Consider the following 17,327-nt stretch of genomic DNA (forward strand, 5'->3'; position numbering starts at 1 on the left):
TCATGTATTTCAATACGGATGCTCTAAATTTGGGACCATGTTCAATATTGAGTGTTCCTTTATATATATTTGCTGATATGTTCTGATATTTGTATCGGAGGAGTTCCAGCAAATTATTTTCAGACTAACATACAGAAAAAAAACTGATCGAGTAACGGGGGGTTAATTTTCCTTACAATAAAAAAAATTCTGCTGCCACCTGTAGTTGCTCATTAACTCCAAGCTATTTAAAGGAGCCTGTAATGGGGCTTTAACCCCTGTCTAAAAGGGTTTCAATAGAAAGCCTGTATTGGTCTGAGGAATACAGCAGGGAGCTGGTTAATTGCAGCTAGAGACAATTAACAAGTCTCCACCTGGTTCATCAGACCAGTAGAAAAGCCTCCTGCTTGAACTGCAGGAGATCGCTTGAGCAGAGGGACTGTGTTGCCAGAAAGAGACTCATAGAAACATTGTCTTGCGCACAAAACAACTGTGCTGCCAGTAAAACACCCTGAAACCAAATCCTCTTCATCCAGGGCACAGCAGACCCTGGAACCCACCCGAGGGCGAATCACCCCCCCCCCCCCCCCAGCCCCCCAGCAGACACAACCCAGAGACTGAAATAAAGGGCCCCCTGCTTACAGGTACCTATTTGGGCTTTGGGGTCATAGGTTGGTAAGAGGCCTAACCTGCCAGCCCTGCAGAGTGGGACTGGGAAAGTGAGTTAGCCCTTAGAAAGGGATAGGATATTTATTTGTGTGCTACTTTAAAATGTATTGCTTAAAGCTACGGGCTGAATAAAAGCCACGGTTTATTTTTCCCAAATATATCTCCCTGGCTGTACCTCTGCACATGTCTTTTACACAGTCTCGTTACTCGGTTGGTTAATCCCTGATGAAGTCATACATGGTAGTGACGAAATACGTAGGTTTTTTTTTAAAGAGAGACTGACGTCATTACATCAGAATAGAATCCAATCCGTCCACGGGTTGTATCCAATGGTGGATATTGTTGAATCTGCATCGATTGAAACTGCCCAAATGTGCGTTGTGGATTTTACACTGCAAAACGGATTTTGGGGGTAACATCAACGAAAATGCGGGAAACGGATTTTGGCAGATTCGCCGATCTCTACTCTGGACCCGTCTCCGGTTATGTGTTTACCTGGACACTTACCTGGTTTCCGGTGGAGCCTTCCCTGATGTCTGTATGATGCTGCCTGGTGATTATATTGGACCAAAATGTTTTTAATTCTACGATGTTTGTGAGTGCGTTCTAGTACTTCTACTTTTTATATTAAATATTACCCCAGCGGGATAGACCCACAGCATCTGCCATCTCCTGATCTGTGCAGCGTCCAGCTTAATGTAGCCTGTTTCCTAGGGGATGATGGCTTCACCTGTGTCCGCTTTCCTCGTGACCTCGGAATTATGTCGCGTCCGGAATCCTGAGAGGTAGACAAAGCCGGCTTCAGTGAGCGGACAGCATACAGATCCCATTAAGCATTTAGCAGGTCACAAAAATGGTTATAGTTAGGACGTAGGACATACTTATAAATGTAAAGACCCATGGAACAATTAAACAAGAAAACTGGATTCTTGCGTTATAGGTTTAATACAGCAATGAACTTTCAAATGGAAACCCTTAAAATATACACTATTTTGCCTTCTTTTCCACTTTTAATTAAAAATGATAAAGTAAGCATTTGATCGCACAGAGCTCATTCCTATCACTATGAGAGGAAACGTCAGCTGTTTTTCAAAAAAATAGCCAGAGCTTAGAAATGTGCAGACACATGAAAAGAAGAAATCGCTGTGAAATGCATGAAAAGGTTGGCTTAAATCCAAGTTAGCGATTTTTTTTTTTGTATGCAAATTTTTTTTTACATAGGATTGAAACAGGGGGTTCTCTGGAGCGGAATCCAATTAATTTCAGGTCCGGGGACCCCCTGCTTCCAGAGATACAGACCTTCTCCATAGGTGGTGCTGGTGTCGCTCCGCTCAGCTAGCATGGTTCATGTAACGGGGGAGTTCAACGCGCCTGCGCCCTCTTGGCTAATAGGAAGCCGTGGCGTCATCAGGTTTGGCTTTTTGTTGGCACCGCGTGACGAGGAAAGTTTAAACTTTGCCGAGAAACCAGTATCCCCTTCTGAGGTTTGTATCTCAGAAAGCAAGGGGTCCTCCTGAGCTAAAATGAATGGGGTTCAAATCCGGAGACCCCCTGTTTCATAACTTATGTTAAAAAATAATATATATTTAAAAAGCATGAATTGCTCCTTTAAGGGCATTATATTAGTATGTATGTATGTATGTATTTATATATGTATGTATTTATATATGTATGTATATATATATATATATATATGTATATATATATATGTATAAATATATATATATATATATACATATATATATACATACACATATACACACACGACGGAAACTGCTCAGGAAACTAGAGTTAATAATACCCACACAAAATTGAGAGATACTAACATCAATATACAATGTGTTAGCTCTAATGGTGCTGTGTAGTGTATACTATGTATACAGACAACAACAACAACAAAAAAGAACCTCCAAAATAAGCACAAGTTCATTAAGCAGACTAAAGTAAAAGACACTTAATAAAAATAATGCCCTCTCAATGACACAAAGTAGAAAAATAGAATATCGACACAATGAACTCGGCTGCTACAACAGTCCTAATCCACAGGGAAATGCAATAGACAGAGGTATCTCTATCTAAGAGTAAATAAGACCTCCTTAGGGGTAAGGAATTCTCCTGTAGAAGTGTGGACAGGCCGGTCTACAAAAAAATAAGATACCAAGATACACAGGCATAAAGACAATATTTGTACTTCATACAGTATGCACAAGTTAATGCTTGGTCAGATATATACAAATGCTCACAGTGTACCAATGTGTTCTCATGAAAAGAATGCAACAATACCACTGTAGAGCACATGGGTATAGAGATGTCCTGCAGTGTATAAGACATCAGTTGAGGCTTGGTTTCCTAGCGCAAAAAAGTTCATTGCCACTCACTGGAACAGACAGACAGTTAGTTTGGGATGGGGTTTAAGCTTGCATGCCAACATGCGTCACCCATGTCAGAGGGGACGTTGCCAAGACCCGATGGAGATAGATGTATAGCTATACATCAGTGTAATAAGACATTCCTAAAAAGTTGAAACCAAGGTGTACATATCACGGATGAAAAGAATAGAACATGTTTGGCAGACAAGACAGATTTTTTTTTAAATCAGCGTTTCCGTTCTATCGAGAACCTTTATCTCTTTTGTTATATAGCATGGAGTGTTCTTTGAGGTCTTGATTTCCTGGCAAAATAAGGACATTTGAATATAAAAAATGAATATATCTTTGTATCAGTGTTTCCACGTTTAGTTGTCTGAAGCCATATACCTTAGCATTTACTGGCACTTTAAATACAGCATTGTAAAAAAAAAACAGAATAGTATTTTTAGGTGAATTAATGATGAGCGTCTATTGCCAATTACTTCCATGGCTGAATGTTTCAACGGGGAGAAAATCTTCTATAAAGTACTGAATAACGTTAGGAGAATCCACAGAGACAAAACCGTATCCTCTTAAGGGCTCTGTCTTGCAGGAAACAGCTTCCCAATTAGTTTCCTCCCAACACCTTCTCCCAGGCAAGATAAGAGCTTTGTTTTGGGCACCTTGTGCATCTGTGCATGTGCTTTGTCCTCTGAATAACAGTCAGGTGAAATCAGACCCCTTCTTTTATCAAACACAACATAACAAAATAACAATCACCCAGAAGAACACGAATGTATGTGGGGACTCCGTAAATCATATTATAATAAAGCACAACCTAAAGCTGCAGACCAAGCCATATCCTACATGTGTTTTGTTTTTATAATAAATTAGTTCTGTAATTATGAGAAAATACTTGTAGCATTTTTTAAAAAAACACCTTTGAATTACATTTTTAATGTATTATAATGTAATAAGCATTTTTTGTTTCTATAGCATCCTTTTACAAAGTAACATCCCCTTCCTCTTCTGAAACAGGCTCCGGCACACCCCTTTTTGAGCCCTGCCCTATCTCTAGCAGTGCACCAATTGTATCTAATGACTGCCTGGTCACATGATCTTCCCCACAGAACTTTGCATCTTTGGTCCTCTTATGCTACACTGACAGCCATTTAGTGAACCCCCGGCCCAAATCTTCACCGATTGATCACAGGAGAGCGTATCGATTGGCAATTTAGCCAAGTACTTATCATTGTGTGGATTGTATTGATTCATATATTAAAGGGAGAAAAAATGTAAAAAAGAAAAAACGCCTTCTACTCAATTGTATTCTATCTTCGATTAACAAAAACCGAAGGGGGCAAATCAGATAAACACTAATGTAAGTGGATATGTATTTTAAAGAACAGTATACTTCACCTGTGCTCAAAGAAACTTCCTAATAGAAGATATAACTTTTACATTTATTTGCAGATAAAACAAAACCGAGTGAAAGTAACCTAGAAATGTATAGTTAAAAGCTCTCGCAAAGACGTGCAAATGTTTTCAATGGCGCTTCTTGAAATGTTATGCAATTTTCTTGGACATTCTGGGTTATCACTCATTTGGCCAGAATTGGACAACAATGAAAGGACATGTGACCTGAACGTAGGGTCACGTGACCTGCACATTGACTTTTAATGCTTTGTGACATTTGTTTTGCCAAACTTTGCCGTTTTGACAGGGTTTTTTTTAATTCTGTGAAAAAAATGACAAATGTTGCCTTGTTTTGCAAACTTGTGAGACATTCTCGCACCTCTCTAGTTACCTGTGACAAGGCAGTTTGGCAACACACAGACAATTGGGGGGGAGGAGCCGAGGGGGAGGACAGACACAGAAAATGAACTGAATAGATCTTACCAGTGACATTAAAAAAGGTTGAAATAATTGCTGCCTCCTGTGGGACAGTAAACCAAGGTGTATATTAAAGGTGCTAATTATATGGATTTCGTGTGATTTTTTTTAATAGTGAAATCTGATGCATCATGTAATTTGAGGACATCTTGCCCTGACAATATTTAACAGCTGTTCCCAACGTAGTTTTTATGTGTACTTAGATGGCAAACTAGCACTAAATGATTCCCGCTCATTGAAAAATGCATTTACTCGTAGAAATATATGCACACAATAATTTCATAATCAATCACTTCATCTCTTTTGGCATCTAACTATGGACATTCAATATATCAGCCGTGCACCAATAAGGCAGAAAGTGGAAGCATTTGTGTGAGAGAGAAGATTGCAAGAACACGAGGTCTGAAACTGGAGGGTGCAAAACCCATGGGAAAAAGTGAGAAAGTATAATTAAGAAGTGTAGTGGGTATATGGGACACCCTTCCAGCAGAGGATACAACGGTTGTTTTCTCCCCCCAAGCATTTTTCGATTCCTTTATTGCATTGACCCACGCTATCTCTGCTGGGAGGATGCTCCATGCACCCACTATGTTGTTTAAAAGTATTATCTACTTGCCTTCCCCTGGGTTTATCTACACCTTTAATACAACCTGCAATCCCTCCCAAATTTCAGATTTTCATGGTTACAAGCCAACAATGAAATATTCTGAAAAGTCCTTGAAGTTGCCTTATTAAAAAAAACACCAGGATTTAATCCTTCAGAACACATCACATCCACTGGGTGCAACCTTGACCCCAGCCACTCTCACCTGATACTCAAACTCTGCTCCCTTCACTTACTCACAAGTTCCACTCCTCACTCTGCTCAGGCACCTTTCCCTGTTTTCAACAATACCATTGTACTATCACTAGGGTGACCATATTTTTCTTGGGACAAACTTTGTGCATGCGTGATGGGCAATCACGCACGTGTGGCCGCCAAGCGCTGATTGCTCATGCAAGGCCGCCAAGCGCGCATGCACAGCCAGCACATGCGCAATCAGCGCTTGCCAGCCACTCATACACATGTGCGGCCGATAAACACTAAAAAAGCGGGACAGTTTTTTTTTTTAAAGTCGGGACCCGAGACAAACGGCAAAAAACTGGGTCTGTCCCAGCTAAACCGGGATGTCTGGTCACCCTATTCCCCTCTCTTTATCCTGCATTTTGCATCCCGGCGTCTACAATGTCTTATCTACATTTTCTCAACACTCAACCTCTTAAAAACTCATTGCAATCTTACTTCCAAACCGTCCATTTCACAAAAACTGCCCTCACCAAAAGTAGGTAACGATCTACACACTGTCAACCCTGAAGGGCTCTTCTCCCTTCTAATGTTGCTTGACCTCCCTGCTGTTTTTGACACCATCAACCATACTTTACTCTTTCAAATTCTTCCCTTTGTATTAAAAACAAAAACAAATAACACAGACCACTTCCAGGTGTAGTGTTCCTGTCCTGAATAGAGGGGTTGTGGGTTCTGATTCTGTTGGACCTGACACTAGTACCCGCTTCCTCACAAGGGGCCTTAGGCTTGTCAATATAGATCTTATGGAAATCTTGTTCCCTAAATATTAGGGGTGGAAATTTAGAGAGAATGTTAATCCAACATGAGTCGTTGGATATTCTCTCTCAATACTGTAGCACCACAAGGTTTGAATGAGGAGTTAAACTGTATGGGATTTTTGTAAATAGTTATGTTATATATTATGAGTATACAATTATGCATTGTTTATATTCACTTTTCCGGTTTGTGATGTAATCAAGCTAATGATATAAAAGTCGCCTTGATGTTGGGCACACACCTGGCAAAACTATGCACAGTGAAACGCGCGTCGGATTTATCAACACACCCACACACCAGCAATAGGTGTTCTGGGGCGTGAAATGCATGGTGACTCCCACAGAGCCGATGCCAGAGCATGGAGAATTTGGAAAGATGCTGGAAGAGCTTTACTCCCAATAAGAACTTATATCATTATCATATGGACACAGCTTCAGCTATATACTCTTATTTGCTGGTCTATTTTGGATTATGCTATGGGTAAAATCCTCTTCATTTGTTTATGTTTAGGGGATTAACAGTGATTAGCGTTAATCTCTACCCGGTACAGGCTATGCTTGGAATACTAGTGCACCTATAGATCATAGTAATATTGTGATTTGTGGGTTATGTCCTGTGTTGGCGTGTATGTTTTGCATTTTTGTAATTGTTTTTACAAAGTTTTGTGATAATAAATTAAAGGAATACTTTTGTGCAACATATACCCAGTGACATTCTTTAGTGAGGTTTTCTGTTGCTGTCTATGGGGACAGTACCTTGTTTTGGGGGTTTTGGTATTTGTAATATAGCACTCTCCTTGTTCACCTCATATTTTTGTAACCACTCCTTCAGTGTCTTCAGTGTGCTTGCTTCCTCTTCTAGTGTTCCCGTCTTTTGGTTTGCCAATGCTCTGTCCTGGGACAACTCATTTTCTCTCTATAAACAAATCACTAGTGGTAATCTAATTAGCTTTTTGGGTTTCAAATCCTATCACCTCTATGCAGACACCACACCTTTATCTTTAAACCTCTAAGCTTACTCATAAGGCACGTTCTATAGTGCCGGGCGCGTGCTACGCCGTGCGCAGAATTTTAGTTGGCTGACGTGAGTCAGCCCTTCTATACGAGGGCCGCCCGCACGCACAGTAGGGAGAGGGGAGCCGACAGGGAGCGGGGAAAAGAATCTTTTCACGCCGCAACCGGCGCTAAATGTATGTGTGTGTGTGTATATATGTATATGTATATGTATATGTATATGTGTGTGTGTGTGTGTGTGTGTGTGTGTGTGTGTATTTGTGAGTCTGCACAAACTTAATAAATATTTTATTTTTACCAAGTGTTTTTTTTTAAATAAATAATAAATTATACATGCATACACATATAAACACACACACATACACACATACACACATATAAACACACACAAACACTGTACCTTCCCAGTATACTGCCCCTCTCACTATATTTCCGAAAAGCATGCGGCACGTGCACGCGCGTTCGCATAGGCACGCGCGGCCGCATGCTCTATATAACAGCCCTTACATCCAGTCCAAAGTCACTGTTTGTGTCTCTGCTATTTCAGACTTGACGGCTTTCCATCACCGAAAATTGAACACATCTAAAATGGAGCTCATCATAAGCTCACGGTCAATAACATTACCAGTCACCCAGTCTCCAAAGCATCCTGCCTAGATATAATATTTGACTCCTTCTTCTCTACTCACATTCATGCTGTTACTAAATCTTGCTGATTTTTCATTCGCACATTGCCAAAATCTGTCCTTTCCTCTGCCTCTCCACAACTAAAACTCTTAGGCATGCCCTCATTATCTCTCTAATTGACCACTACAATCTTCTCTACTCTGGCATTTCTGCCTGAGTCCCAACTCCCCACGCTACAATTGATCCAAAACGCTACTGTGAGGGTTATCTCTCTCTCTTCTAGTTCTGTCTCTGCTCTTCCCCCTGAAATTCCTTCAATTGCTCCCCATCAAACTCCATATTAACTACACAATTCTACTTCTCTCCTTCAATGCTCTACATTCTTCTATCTCCCTCTTACATCTTTGCTCTAATCTTCCACTACACCCCTACTCATCACTTAGACCATGCTGAAGACTGTCTCTACAGTACTCATGTCTTTAAACAGGCTCACTTTTGGCTCCCTTCCTGTGGAACTCCTCCCCCTAGCATTTGCCAATAAACTTCCCTCCCCATCTGTAATTCCGGCCTAAAATCTCTTCACCAAAGCCAAGCAGTTAGTTACTTTAGACCTCAGCTTAGTTCCCACACTCCTAATGCACTTACTCTCTGCCTCTACTGCACTTCCACCTATTGTATTCTGTAAGTATCCCATTATGCCACTTAGATTGTAAACTCTGTAGGTCAGGGACTCATTTATTTTATTTACATTGGTGACGCAGTGTAAATAAACATACATGTGTGACTGCCCTGTGTCACTTCGATGCTACAATAGACGACACCTTTAATAGGGAGGCAGTAGGAAGACTTAGGAAGAAAAAAAAGCAGCAAAGACTGGTCTTGGAGATAATTCTGTCATAAAGATTTAAAACAATTCATTCATTTTTTGACAAGTCAGTAAAATATCTAACAGCTTAGTCATATATAAAGAGTTGTTGCCTTAGGCTGCACACTGCCAGCACATAGCACACCTGGCAGCACATTACACTGCACACTGCCGCACAGGGCACACATGGCAGCACGTTACGCTGCACACTGCCAGCACAGGGCACACCTGGCAGCACATTACACTGCACACTGCCAGCACATAGCACACCTGGCAGCACCTTACACTGCACACTGCCAGCACAGGGCACACCTGGCAGCCCATTACACTGCACAATGCCGGCACACCTGGCAGCACGACACGCTGCACAGTGCCAGCACAGGACACAACTGGCAGCACATTACACTGCACACTGCCACACAGGGCACACCTGGCAGCACATTCACACGTCGCTGCAGGCATGCATTCACACGTCGCTGCAGGCATGCATTCACACGTCGCTGCGTGCATGCATTCACACGTCGCTGCGTGCATGCATTCACACGTCGCTGCGTGCATGCATTCACACGTCACTGCGTGCATGCATTCACACGTCGCTGCGTGCATGCATTCACACGTCGCTGCAGGCATGCATTCACACGCTGCTGCAGGCATGCATTCACACGCCGCTGCGTGCATGCATTCACACGCCGCTGCGTGCATGCATTCACACGTCGCTGCGTGCATGCATTCACACGTCGCTGCGTGCATGCATTCACACGCCGCTGCAGGCATGCATTCACACGTCGCTGCGTGCATGCATTCACACGCCGCTGAGTGCATGCATTCACACGTCGCTGCGTGCATGCATTCACACGTCGCTGCGTGCATGCATTCACACGTCGCTGCAGACATGCATTCACACGTCGCTGCAGACATGCATTCACACGTCGCTGCAGACATGCATTCACACGTCGCTGCGTGCATGCATTCACACGCCGCTGCGGGCATGCATTCACACGTCGCTGCAGACATGCATTCAGGCACATCATTGACTTCACATACACACTTTTGAACACACATGTACATACGTTGTAATGTCCACATTTGAACACACATATTGTCCCAAAGACAGGGAGTTGAGTGTACACATTTCAACACAATTATTTATTCACATACACTCAATAACAGACTTCTATAAGCCCTTGGAACGGCTTTTGCCTTTTGTACAGACACACTTTCCATATGATACAGATATGCACTGTGCATAATTCATATATATTTTAATTCAGATGTAGTGCATTGCATGTTACCCGATATACAGCACTTTTCAAAATACAGAGCTGTTCTAGTCTACTATTTCTTCTTGCAGCAAAATTATTATAAAATAATGTGCTCTGTTGCTCCATCTAGTGAGGTTTTTATACAAAGCACAATACACATCTGACAGTTTGTCACTTTTTTTTTTGATCATGCAGATTATTTTTTGAGCTTTTATAACCAGATCTGTTTTAGATGTACAGTACTTTCACCTTTTTGGATTTGATATTTTTATTTTATTTTGTGTTGCATAGTAGGCTGCTGCTGGACTAAGGTAGACTAAGAGTCCCTGTATACTGCATGTCCTGAATTTGCACACACTGAACAGGTACTTACCAGTTTCCTCAGTCCAGTATCTAATCAACACCAGCTGCCTGACTGCATCAAATTCCACCGGTGTGTGAGAGCAGAAGAGAGAACCAAGGTATGTCTGTTTCCTGCTCCATCTGGTTAAGGCTCGGAACCTACAGCTGTGGGTGATTCCTGCCTTGACTTCAGCATTGATTTCAGCCTCGGGGACCCCTTGCTTCCCAAGTTACAGGCCCAGATATGGGGTGCCGGTATCTCTATTATTTACATGTCACACGAAGCAGTCGACACTGGCATCCGATGACCCATACCGGGGCCTGTAACTCGGGAAGCAGGGGTCCCTGAGCCTGTAATCAAAGTGGTTCAGCTCAGGAGACCCCCTTTTCCCGCACACTATTAAAAAAATACATTAAAGCAGCTTCATTACCTTAGCAGCTACCCGCTAAGGCAATGAAGGGGTTAAGGCACAATAGCATGTTTATTGGGGACAATTGTCCCCAATAAACATTGTAATACACAACACACCCACCCCCTGTGCCCCCAACAACCCCTATACCCCTAACATACAATATATATATATATATATATATATATATATATATATATATATATATATATACTGTATATATATACTGTATATATTTTGTTATTATTTTTATTTTTTATGCACAGGAATTATACTATAGGCCGACGGTGGCCCTCGGGTGTTCCCTGCGGGTTTTCGGGGAGTCCACGGACGCAAGGATCACCCAGGGATACCCACCGGTCTCTTGTATTAATGGTGTGCTGTCAAGAAGGTAAACAATGCCTTTTTTACTGTCTCCAGCTAAAGGCTGGCGCAAAAATCTGGCGTGCTTTAAAAGCACGATTGACTTAACATTGCTTTGTGAATCCCACTGACTGGCAAAAAAACGTTGCCGTTTTTTGTATTTTTTTTCCATGGCTGAAAAAATGCCTTTTAAGGCCGATAAAGTGAATCGCGCAGCAGGCGGTACCGGTCTTAAAAGCAGTTATCACTGCTTAGTGCATATCCCTCTTTGTTTGCATATTTATGTGTGTCTATCCCTTTGTTATTTTTGTACAGTACCTTAAAGGTACTCTGATAGCAGCACCCTCTCCCTTCCCACTATACAAATATATATATATTGCTGTGGAGGGTTTTTGTCACTTTTTTTACTCACCATAACTTAACTCAGCATTATGGTTGGCCCATCCTTTAGCTTCTTTGCATACCCAGTTAATCAACCCCACACTGATGAGACCCATTAAAGTCGAAACAGCTGTCTGTGGGTGGTTTTCTGTGTATGCACCTTAACCCTGGCTGTGCTCAACGCTGTGACCATGCAGCAAGCTTAAGCCTATATGGAACCATGTTAAAAATGTTTTTTGAAGCAAAAAGTGGCACTGTGTGCTCATTTGCATGTCATTTCCCAGAATCCCTTGCTGCAGTGGAAGTGCTGTGTGCTGGGTGATAATGGGGAAAGGCGGGGTTGCAGACCTGCCTAAGACATGCAGATGAGCATACAGTTGTATTTACATTTGTACACACACACACACACACACACACACACACACACACACACACACACACACACACACACACACACACACACACACACACACACACACACACACACACACTTTTAGGTAAGAGTACTACAGATGTAGCAGACATTACACCTATTCATGTGTTAGGAGCTTTCACAATAACACAATAAATATTGCGCATGCTAAGGAAATATCATGCGTGTTGCCATGAGTTTGAATAGAGCAAGGTTAAATTTTCACCTCTGTTAATGCAGCGCATTGCTGTAACCTTTTCTGGCCGCTAGCCACCATCCCCCGGCTGACAGGGGGAGACTCCACAAAGGGATATACGTGGTATGTAGGGCCTCTGGACATGTACCAGGCATGTTATAAGAGCACTGAAAAGGTTACATGTCTAGGGCTAACCATAGGGGAAAAATATATAGTGCACCTAAGCACTGAGGGTTAACCCCTTCCCTGCTTGTTGGACATGCATCTCATTGCTCTAACATTGTAGGGGCCTCTATCACTAAAGGGGTAAATGCGGGAGGGGGTGGTGAGGTTTCTAGCCAAGAGCACAATAAGTCACTTAAATGCAAATTAAACTGGTAGAGGAATAAATTACAGTAAATTAATCTGACATGAAAATGAATTTTCCCGAATGTGTTTTGTTTCGGCCAAGAGACAAATTCTTCAATCATAAATGTTAGTTTCCTATTAACCGGCAGCTCCTCTGCACCTGTGTAACGCAATGCGCCGAATAATGAAAAAACATTATCAGCTGCCTTAAATCGGTTATCTTAACTAGTTCTGGACACCGCCTGAAAGAGCAGCCGCCAATGTTCACATGCAGGCTCTGACCTCTTCTGACTTCTGTAGTCTTTCAGGAAGAGATAAGTTTTTGTTTCTGGTTCAAAAAGAGAAAAAAAAAGAGAGAAAATGACTTTGGACTGTAATGAATTTGGATGAAACTTCTTAGTTAGCTCTTTGCGATAAGGATAAGACGGAGCACCGCAGGAATTCACAGCAGCATTTCTTTTTTTTGCCCTTGCAAGAAGAAAGTTAAAACATTTTTTGTACAACACGGGGATTTGTTTTAGCAGCTTTTCACGTTGTGTGGGTTCGCCTCTAGCAGTGTTTGAAGTGCTATAGTACTAAGGCAGGGGTGGTCAACTCCAGTGCTCAAGGGCCAGCAACAGGTCAGGTTTTCAGGATATTCCTGCTTCAGCGCAGGTGGCTCAATCAGTGGCTCAGTCTTTGACTGAGCCACTGATTGAGCCACCTGCGCTGAAGCAGGGATATCTTGAAAACCTGACCTGTTGCTGGCTCTTGAGGACTGGAGTTGGCCACGCTTGTAGTAAGGCGTGAACAGTTCTATTCATTTTCTATCTGCCTAGGTTCCGCTAATTTGTTTTATTAACACACTTATTGTCTCCATTTTTTCCTCCCTCTCTGTTTTTTTTTTTATAAAATTCCTATTTGATAAACTGTTTTTTTTTTTTTTTTTTCAAATGCGCTGCAAAGAGACCTTTAAATTAGGTAGAGCAGTACCACTTTCTTTCAAGCCTGTGTGATCACTGCCCAGGGAAAAGTAACCCCCTTTTCTGCCAGACATGCTAAATAAACATGTCCGTCACAGGCAATGTAATAAGTTTCAGGCCTCTGTGCTAGTGAGGGGTTAATACAATGACCTATGTCTGCTAGGGTTTTCAGGTGTGTAATATTGAACGGTACTCTCCTGTTGAAAATTAAAGATAATACTGGACATGTATGTGTCCAGTATTACCTCTCTGGACATGTAGGTGTCCAGTATTACCTCTCTGGACATGTAGGTGTCTGGTATTACCTCTCTGGACATAGTGACCTGGTCAATTTGGGAGGGCCAAGGGAGAGAGCAGCGCTGTTGCTAGGGGGCTGGGCAGCTTCCTCCATCCTGATTGGCTGCTGCTCAGTAATGCAGCCAATTAGGATGAGGTGTCAGGAGTCCTGGGGGTGGGGCCAAGGGAGGAGGAAACAGCATGGAGCGGTGAGAGCTATGTGTGTGTGTTGAGCACACAAAAGCAGTATTGTATCCTGTATTTTTGGAGAAGCCCGACGCCCATAACACTGTTTACGATTGCCCCCTCCCCAATACTGACAATAATTTCCTTTACAGTCAGGGCACCCCTTGATGTCGGTATGAGCAGAGCGGTGTGTATGTTAAGGGCTATTGTAAAGTATATATATATATATATTATATATATATTATACTTATATATATATATACTTTACAATAGCCCTTAACATACACACCGCTCTGCTCATACCGACATCAAGGGGTGCCCTGACTGTAAAGGAAATTATTGTCAGTATTGGGGAGGGGGCAATCGTAAACAGTGTTATGGGCGTCGGGCTTCTCCAAAAATACAGGATACAATACTGCTTTTGTGTGCTCAACACACACACATAGCTCTCACCGCTCCATGCTGTTTCCTCCTCCCTTGGCCCCACCCCCAGGACTCCTGACACCTCATCCTAATTGGCTGCATTACTGAGCAGCAGCCAATCAGGATGGAGGAAGCTGCCCAGCCCCCTAGCAACAGCGCTGCTCTCTCCCTTGGCCCTCCCAAATTGACCAGGTCACTATGTCCAGAGAGGTAATACCAGACACCTACATGTCCAGAGAGGTAATATATATATATAATATTTAGTTACATTAACCTGAGTATTTCTTTGTAATGCCAGCTCCACGTTTTCCCATCCCATCAGCGATACTGAGGAGATAGGATTACATAGAGATGCTCAGGATAATTATACTGGCAGCATACATTGAAGCTGCAATAAAGTGATATGTAACAACTATTCTATGCCATCATAATTCCACTCTTTTACAACTGGAGCTAAAAATGTCACCAGATTTATTTACTATTTATTTATTATTTATTTAAGAAGAAAATCAGCTGGAAACCTACGTGGTTTTGTTCCTATTAGTTAAATCTACGACTATTTTGGTTCCCAATTTTGCCCCGGTTATGCAGCTGAAAGACTTTTGATCAGAGATTGGTGGAGATGTCAGAATTAAACCCGCAAATTATTCGCAAAATTATAGACAACATTCAATTCACGTCCGATTAGTCAGATGCGAAGATGTTGTAGAAAGTGAGAGCGAATGTATGCAATTCCGCCGCCGGGGCCATGCATACGTTTTATATATATATATATATATATATATATATATATATATATATATATATATATACATATACATATATATATATATACATACATACACACACACAAAGATGTAGCGCTAAGGTAGAAATAAAGTGAATATCAGTGCATTAATGAATAATAATGAAAATTAATTTTAGTGAAAATATAAATAAAACTGTACTATAATTAATTATAAATAACCATAAAATGACAAGTGAAAGTCACGAGGCGTGATGAAACGCGTAGGGACGCGGTGACGTCATCACGTGTGGGTGCGTGCATGTGGAGTTCTTTAGCATCTCAACAATTCAGCCAGCTTAGGATTCTGGATAATGACATGCAAATGTGCGCACAGTATCCCCTTTTGCTTCAAACCCATTTTTCCAAGTTTGAAACCTGCGAGAGAATTTGGAAATGTGATGCGTGATTACTAGGATGACGAGGGTGTACGGGAGAGGCGATTTTTCTAAAAGACATCTTTATTGTTCAGACCCCCCTGCCTTGATCTGGAGGTGTATCCCCTTCGCTGGCTCCAGACCCCATTATTTTGCAATGAGTTGCAGGCCCTTCTCGCAGCACAGAGGTTAAGCCTGTAAGATAAGTACCTGCTTTGTTCTACACTGCAAGTACGCCACTTGCATTCAATCAGCTAAAAAACCTGCAAACCATAAACCTCCCTGCGCAGCTACTGGAGGGAGGGAGGGGGGGTGGGGGGGAGGCAGAGCCATAAAAATTCATCAGGATAATGTAGAGAGGAGGCAGGATGATGCTAGCATCCCTGCAATAAGCCCATCACTCACCCACTGGCATTTACTGCACACCCCATCCTGCTCTTTCTTAAGGACAATTGATGTTCCTTATACCATTAGCATAATGACTGCAGTGCAATATTTCTAGAAACTTCCTACAAGTGCGCTCTGTGCAGTAGAGTGTGTTTGTGTGTGTGCGCGTGCGTGCGTGTGCATGTGTGTGCAGGGGCGAATTCCCCACATGGCTAAATAGGCTGTAGCCTAGAGCGGCATGTTTTTGGGGGGAGCGACAATTTTGGGGGGAGGCAATTGGTGTGTGTGCGTGTCTTAACTTTGCCAGAGCGGCCCCCCTCCTGTAGCCATGACAATGTGACGTCATGTGATGTCGCGGTGTCCTGATGGCCCTATGCTGTGGAGGAGGGCCTAGATGTTTTCATTTGTGATTTGGGGTAAAATGTCAAAAAAAAAACTATTAAATATGTCGGAAACTGTAAAGGAAACAGGAAAATGAGACAAGAGATGAGGTGAGAGCAAATTCTCTAACTTGGCAAATATTGGATATGGTGGAGATGCTGCAAAAATATGACATTTGTCCAACTGTGGATCTTATTCAATCTCTTATTCAATATGGTGGGAAGCCTCCTCCCCACGCTGGGGAAGGTTTTGGGACCATTTGAATGGAGCTGTTCTCTTTACTAGTACAGGGAAGTGGCTTTACAGCCTATTGAATCAAGGCCCTATAGACTAGAGCAGAGGTGCGCAAACTGGAGGGCGATTTTTTTTTGGGGGGGGGGGGGCGCGGAGGTTACAGAGGCCCTGCGCATTTAAATTAAATGCCGGGGGACCGCACGAGGCCTCTGTAACTCACTGACCTTGATTCAGCCGGCATTTGGGTGACGCGTCGCCATGGCAACGCGGCGTGAAATGACACCGCGGGGTCACGTGACGGGATGTCACATGACACCGTGGCGTCATTTGACGCTGGCACAAAGGTAAGGGGGGGGGCTTGGGCACTGGGGGAGAGCAGGAAGGGGGCGCAGCCCCAAATGTTTGCACACCCCTGGACTAGAGCACCACTGACCAAAACTAACAAGAATATTGGTGATTATTATTATTTTTTTTGCAAAAGTTGCAGAATATATGCAAGAATCAGGCGCACTGCCACCACTGCTGGGAGACCTTTCCGTGCCTCTTCCCTTTAGTTGGGGAACCGCATATGGAAGTCTGACTGCTTTAAAAACCAATGGCACTAAC

This window comes from Ascaphus truei, chromosome 10 (genome assembly GCF_040206685.1).
Source record: "Ascaphus truei isolate aAscTru1 chromosome 10, aAscTru1.hap1, whole genome shotgun sequence".
Classification (NCBI taxonomy): domain Eukaryota; kingdom Metazoa; phylum Chordata; class Amphibia; order Anura; family Ascaphidae; genus Ascaphus; species Ascaphus truei.